Source organism: Cyprinus carpio, chromosome B9 (assembly GCF_018340385.1).
Source record: "Cyprinus carpio isolate SPL01 chromosome B9, ASM1834038v1, whole genome shotgun sequence".
NCBI classification, from domain to species: Eukaryota; Metazoa; Chordata; class Actinopteri; order Cypriniformes; family Cyprinidae; genus Cyprinus; species Cyprinus carpio.
The window spans coordinates 759,699-766,027 of NC_056605.1; positions in this window are offsets into that span (position 1 = coordinate 759,699).

Below are 6,329 nucleotides of genomic sequence, written 5' to 3' on the forward strand. Positions count from 1 at the left end.
CCCAAACAATACAGATCACATGACACAAACCAGCCAGTGGGAAACAAGAGACATGACTAGACAACCAATCAGAACATGACACATACACAAGACAGGAAAACATGAGTATTAAGGGCATCACATGACAAACCAGGAAACAGTACTAAATTACAGAAGAAAAGACAAGAAACTTAAACTAGAACCGGAACCCAAAACCATGTTACAGATGCTCTGATGGCAGACAAAATCAGACTCAAACACAGGGCTACATATACACCAAAAATAAAACAAAATACACACAGGAACTCAATCAGTAATGACAGAGACATCCGAGAACATGCTAGTTACATAGCAACTAGGGAAACAGGAACTAAACACAAGAGCCGAACAGGAAATGGGAAACCTGGAACAAAGGAAGAAAATCACCCTCAAGCGAGAGTCAAAAACACACCGGCAGACCGAGACCGTGTGTGCGGAAGCAGACAGTTTCCAGTCAGAGGATGTTCTGTTTCAGGTGCGGTATTTATGCTCATAAGGTTATACTGTAAGCAGACTTCTCGTGCTATGCTGCAGTCTGCTCTGGTTTAGTCTAAGAGACACGAGAACAGTCCTACAGTCCATTGAGCTCATCAGGTGATGTTACACCCCATTTACTGTCACTGTCAGAGACTGTTTTTCAGAAGGATTGGTGGCATTTAATGAATTTACTTCAAAAAATAACATTAGTGATATAGTTTGGCTTTAATATTGGTATTGTGTTGTAACAGTTTTCTAAATCCAGCATGCTGCATTGTGAACACACTCACAGCGGCCTTCAGTTCTGACTCTCTTCACGATGCAGCGCTGCCGCTCAGACAGACATCACTGCGTACATCAGGCTACAGACATAACAGTGACAGTAACTTTTTCGCATTTGGCTCCCAAACTCTGGAATAGTCTTCCTGATAATGTTCGGGGTTCAGACACACTCTCTCTGTTTAAATCTAGATTAAAAACACACCTCTTTGGCCAAGCATTCAAATAATGCATCTCATAATTTTGGACTGCAGTTTTATCTGATCAAATGTGCATTATTATTCTTTAACTTGGGTTAAACTAATTAATTTTACTTGGCTGGAACAGCAGCTACGCTAATTATGTCTCTATTTGTTTCTCTGTTTCTGCTGGATTTACATCCCGTGGTAACTAGGATTTACACAAGCTCCAGTCTGGATCCAGAACACCTGAGAAGAGATGATGCCAACCCCTCAGAGAACCTCAGATGATGCTAACACAGAGACAACATACAGAAACTACCACATTTTGCTATAAGTTTGATTGCATAATTGCTGTTAATAGTGTTAATCGTCTGTTTGTTTACGTCTTTTATTGATTTTTCTGAAAATTTCTGCCGTATGCACATAAACTGACAGTCATCACTGATAAGCTACTACTAAATATTGTAGAAACTTAATTTTCTGTAAAGTTGCTTTGCAATGATTTGTATCGTAAAAAGCACTATACAAATAAACTTGAATTGAATTGACAAATGCACATTCTTCTGCACTTTGAATTAAAAATAACACTTCAAATTAATTTGTACAAAATGATACATATTCCACAAGATGTGTATGTTAAAAAATAAAAGCCGTCTACACCCATGAACCTTTTACACTTGAAGCTTTACCTGATTGAATTATGTTTTCAAGTTTTTTTTGCCCATGGGATAGCATACCATTAAAACAAAGATTAGTTCAATGACTTACCGTTCTGCCAGTTTTCACCTCTGATATAATAACAGTGATTAAGAATTAAAGTTATGTATTGCTTAGTATGCGGAAGTCTTTTTTTTTTCAGGTGCTGTTGCCATGGTGAATCATAATTTTGGAGCTCCATTGATCATGGCTTTTCATAGTTGTGGTGTACGCGCTAAACTCAGAGTCAAGTGGACTGAACTAACACAATTCAGCTGTACTGAAACCTAAAACTCAGAGTTTCCCATCTCAGGGTACGTCAACTCAAAGTTAAAGTTGTTGAACCTCCTTTCTGGAATACACCCCTGAAAGCATTGGACGATATACACAAATGATCAAACTAAACAAGCAACAGGTGAGCAAAATCATCAAATAACTATGTAAACAAATCAGAAACTAAGGAAGCCTGAACTAAACACAGGAAGTAAAGGAAACAGAAAACACATGTCAACTTAAAGGTCCTCAGAATATAAACACACCATGACAATGTACTGCATAAGAAATAACTCTTTTTAATTTGAACAAACTATAAGTTATTAAAAGGCCAAAAAGTATTGAGATTCAAATTTTTTTTTTTTTAAATACATAAATAAGGTCAACCCAGAAAGACACTTTGGCAGCATTTTTCATGATAGCGCAAGGCCAGAACAAACAATGGATTCATACGTGACAGATCTTCAACACGAGGCAGAAGACGGAGAGTCTGGACATCTGACTGATTCACTCATCAGCGCTGGAGACCATAATGTTCAACCTCACCTTGACAAAAGTGCTCAACGCCTGTCAGGCCAACGAGCTCAAACGTCAAACCAGATGAACATGCTAGTCAGAGATGTGAACAATAACCAGATAAACAGTGTCAGAAACAAACAAAGAGGAAGCGAAATAGTACAAAGTGAACAGAAAATCAGAGCATGTGCAATGGAAAGTTACCATGAAGCAAACGTGACATTTTCAACATGTGCCCAGCTTATGGAGAAACATGTGGAGCACACACACACACACACACACACACACACACGTCGCAAAACACTAATCTCCACCAGGAAAACACAGGCAGCAGAATGAGTTGATGAAAAAGATGATTTCTATGCTGGACCACTGATCAGAAATGTGCAGCACAGAAACACAAAGAGAAAAAGATGAGCTGAAATCCAGCAGTGTGTTCAAGGCCCTGGAAACTCCAAAAATACACTTCATTACATATTCTGGCCACAAGATGGCACCTGAGGGACAGGTTAAGCTTATCTTCACACACAAGTGCTGACAGTAACATACTGAAAATACTTGGGTGCACAACCTGTGAAAAGATAGGGATGTGAAAATACCAGACGAGCTAAAAACTGAAGATGTGTTGTTGAAAGACTTCATGAGCTGTTCTCTGAACAGTGACTACACCAGAGCTGTACTGTTTCTGTTGCAGTCTTTCAGATTGCTCATGAACAAGCACTAGCTTGTATAAATGTTTAGTTCAGATGTTATGGTGCCAAGAGTTTGAACTCCAAATTGTTTGCAAAGGTACACGTCAGAAAGGGGATGCGGTGTATTCTGTAGTTCAAATACTTCATTTTGGTGACTTTTTGTGCACTAATTTGTACTGGATTAGCTTGTCTGCTGGTGTCGTAATAATGCACCCAAAATATTTATTACAGTGTTGTTGAATTTCTTACCAAGACCATGTTCCACCTTCTTCTGTCCAAACACACACAGCTCAGAGTTTAGAGTAGAACACACTAACAGCAGAACACACACGTGACCCGCGCTGGCAGAATCAGTCCGGATGAGCACATCTTCAAAAATCTGTTCTTTATTTCCATTAAATACCTTCAGAATGATATATGACTTGAAATCAGACAACTGTCAGAGCTACAGCTGTCTGAAGACGACAGTCAGCAGAGATGATTTAGAGAAAAACAGATAAAGATTTCAAAGCAAAATCACTTAGCAATCTTTTCATAATAATAATTACCATATTATTAATCACAATATAGCTCTCTCTTATTTTATCTGTCATTAAAAATAACTTAATATCAATATAATTTTTTTCATTTTAAATTTTTTTATTTTTTAATTTGAATTTTTTTCATTTATCTAAAAAATGATGAATAAAGAATGTGCATCATTGTGTTTTTGCTCTTTTTCTGTTCTTTTCTTGAATCATTAAATATTCTACGGTAATTATACAATAATATACTATTTTGAAAATCATATTTCAGTGGTTTGGACTCCTATGGTGGAGAATATGATGTGAATATTGACAAAGCTGGAATGCTGTGCTTTACAACAATATCCCTACAGCTTGAGAAGCAGCAGTCGTCCAGAAGAGAGCAGAGAAAAAGATGCTCCTCTCACAAAACACACAGATAAAGATCACTTTAGATGCTGGAGCACTGTTTGGAGCGATGGGATCGCTAGAAGAGGGCTTAATGAACTCATTTTTGTGTGTAGCTCAAAATAAGGGCGTGCACATTCACACCCATTGTGCCAGCGCGGGTCAGATTTGAGGAACTTTAGCTCTGGTCTCTGTGTCAGTGCCTCTTCTCTCGTTGCTGTATTTGTGCAGACGCTGCTCAGTTCTCTGTTCTGAGGGCTGGATGTGTGTGAATGTGATGAGATGACACTCAGAAGACGCCATCAAGCTCGGAGCGTACAGTCCCTGCTGCAGCGAGGAGAGTAGATGGTATTTCTGGCCATCGGACATCTTACACGCAGACTTCTTCAACTGATTCCATGACCTGAGTGAAAAGCGGTTGTGAATCCTCTGCAAATACACAGTACAGCTGTTATCTGAAGTGTGCTTGTGTATTATTTGGAATGGAGAACCAAAACTTACCACAAAGAGTTCACCACAGATCACAAATGCACTTGACAGATGCTGACATATTTTTAAGGGTTTTGTTTCATGTTGAAAGGGTATGCAGGTGCCCATTAGTTTGTTTTTGTGTATTCTGAGTTCTCAATAAGGGTTTTGGAGCACATGAAGATGCAGAATTATGCCTCTTCCATTGGATTACAGCTTTAATCAGATTCAGATTCAAATAGCTTTGTTGGCGTGGTGAAAGGAATTTTTACATTGACAAAGCATCAATAACAGTATACATACAAATAACAACACACACACACACACACACACACACACACACACACCACAGAGTTAAATATAACATGGGACACAGCTGAGAATATATATATGTGTTGCTCCAGTGTTTGAGGTACTTCTCTTTTGTGCTTGAATGGTTTGGTCTGGTCTGGCTAGGCTTGGTGCTGGCGTCAGCTGCTGACTGTACGGCGGAGGGTCTGTTTATCACTAGTTATTAGATGGCCATGTGATTATGAGAGGGTATAACCCTACTTCTGCTCTGAAGGCATTATTTGGTGTTTTGGGTAACACTTTATAATAATTTTCATTAATAAATCATTAACAAACATTACATAACACTTAACGGATCATTAGTTAATGTTTACAAATGTCATTAAACTTTGAATGTGTTTTAAAAATCTACAAATGATCTTAACAGAAATTACAGAATGATTGCAAGTTTATTTTTTTAATGTACTTTTGAATGCTTCCTTAATTAATTAATTGCATCAAGTTTCATTAAACTTCAGTTCACATATCAGCTAATGCTCATTTTTACATTTACAAATGTTGTGAAAATATATCTCATAAGCACTTCACAAGTTATTCATGTTAATATATTAACTCATAATCACGGTCTGTAAAGTTCATAGATTTGGTCTTTGCACATCTTAAATCATTTATTAATAATTTGTTAATGTCATGCCAAGGGATGACAAATAACGTTACGTGAGTGTAAAAAATTATCAAGTGAATCAGCTAAATGGTGCGCGCGTCATTGCTATGATTGACAGTGATGAATATTGTAGTAATGGACGGAACGAACTATCTGACAAGCCGATGTCAAAATAGAGCTGTGCAGTAAGTGATGCAGAGTATATTCAGAGTAACAATACAGCAGCGACAGGTCTGTGGTGGCTGAATATATTTAGCAGCTTCTACCAGTTAAAGATAAAATACTTCATGTGCATTATTATTTAATGATTGTACCATTATAAATGAACTTATTTATTTATACTTTAGTACAGTAAATGTAAAAAAAAAAAGTATAATAGTCATTTTATAGACGGTTTCATTGGCGCACGCGCCTGTCCTGAAGTTAACTTCCGGTCTGTGTGTGTTTATCAGTCTGCTATAGCGCCGTCTACAAACACAGTTAAAGTGAAGGTGATGAGTAGACTGAAGCTGGGCTCAGGTGCTGTGGGATGTGTTTCTCATACATTTATTTATATGTGGCGCTCACAATATCAAAACTGACCGATTTTCCAAAACACTTTGTTGAATAAACATGAGCACGTACTGCACGTTTAAAAATCAAAACGAGGCGCGGGTGTTTTTATATCACTGTATTTCTGAAGGAAGTCTGTCTTTAATTAGTCTATTAAATTTTCGATGTGATTTTCATTTCATGTCATATGTCTGATAAAGCAGTGTTTGTGAGCTCAGCGCTGCTTTGTGTTCAGCAGTTACTGAGCAGTTTCTTTAAAGCACCTCCTGCTGGCAGAGAATGAATTTGCATTTTCAGTAAGTCTGATTTA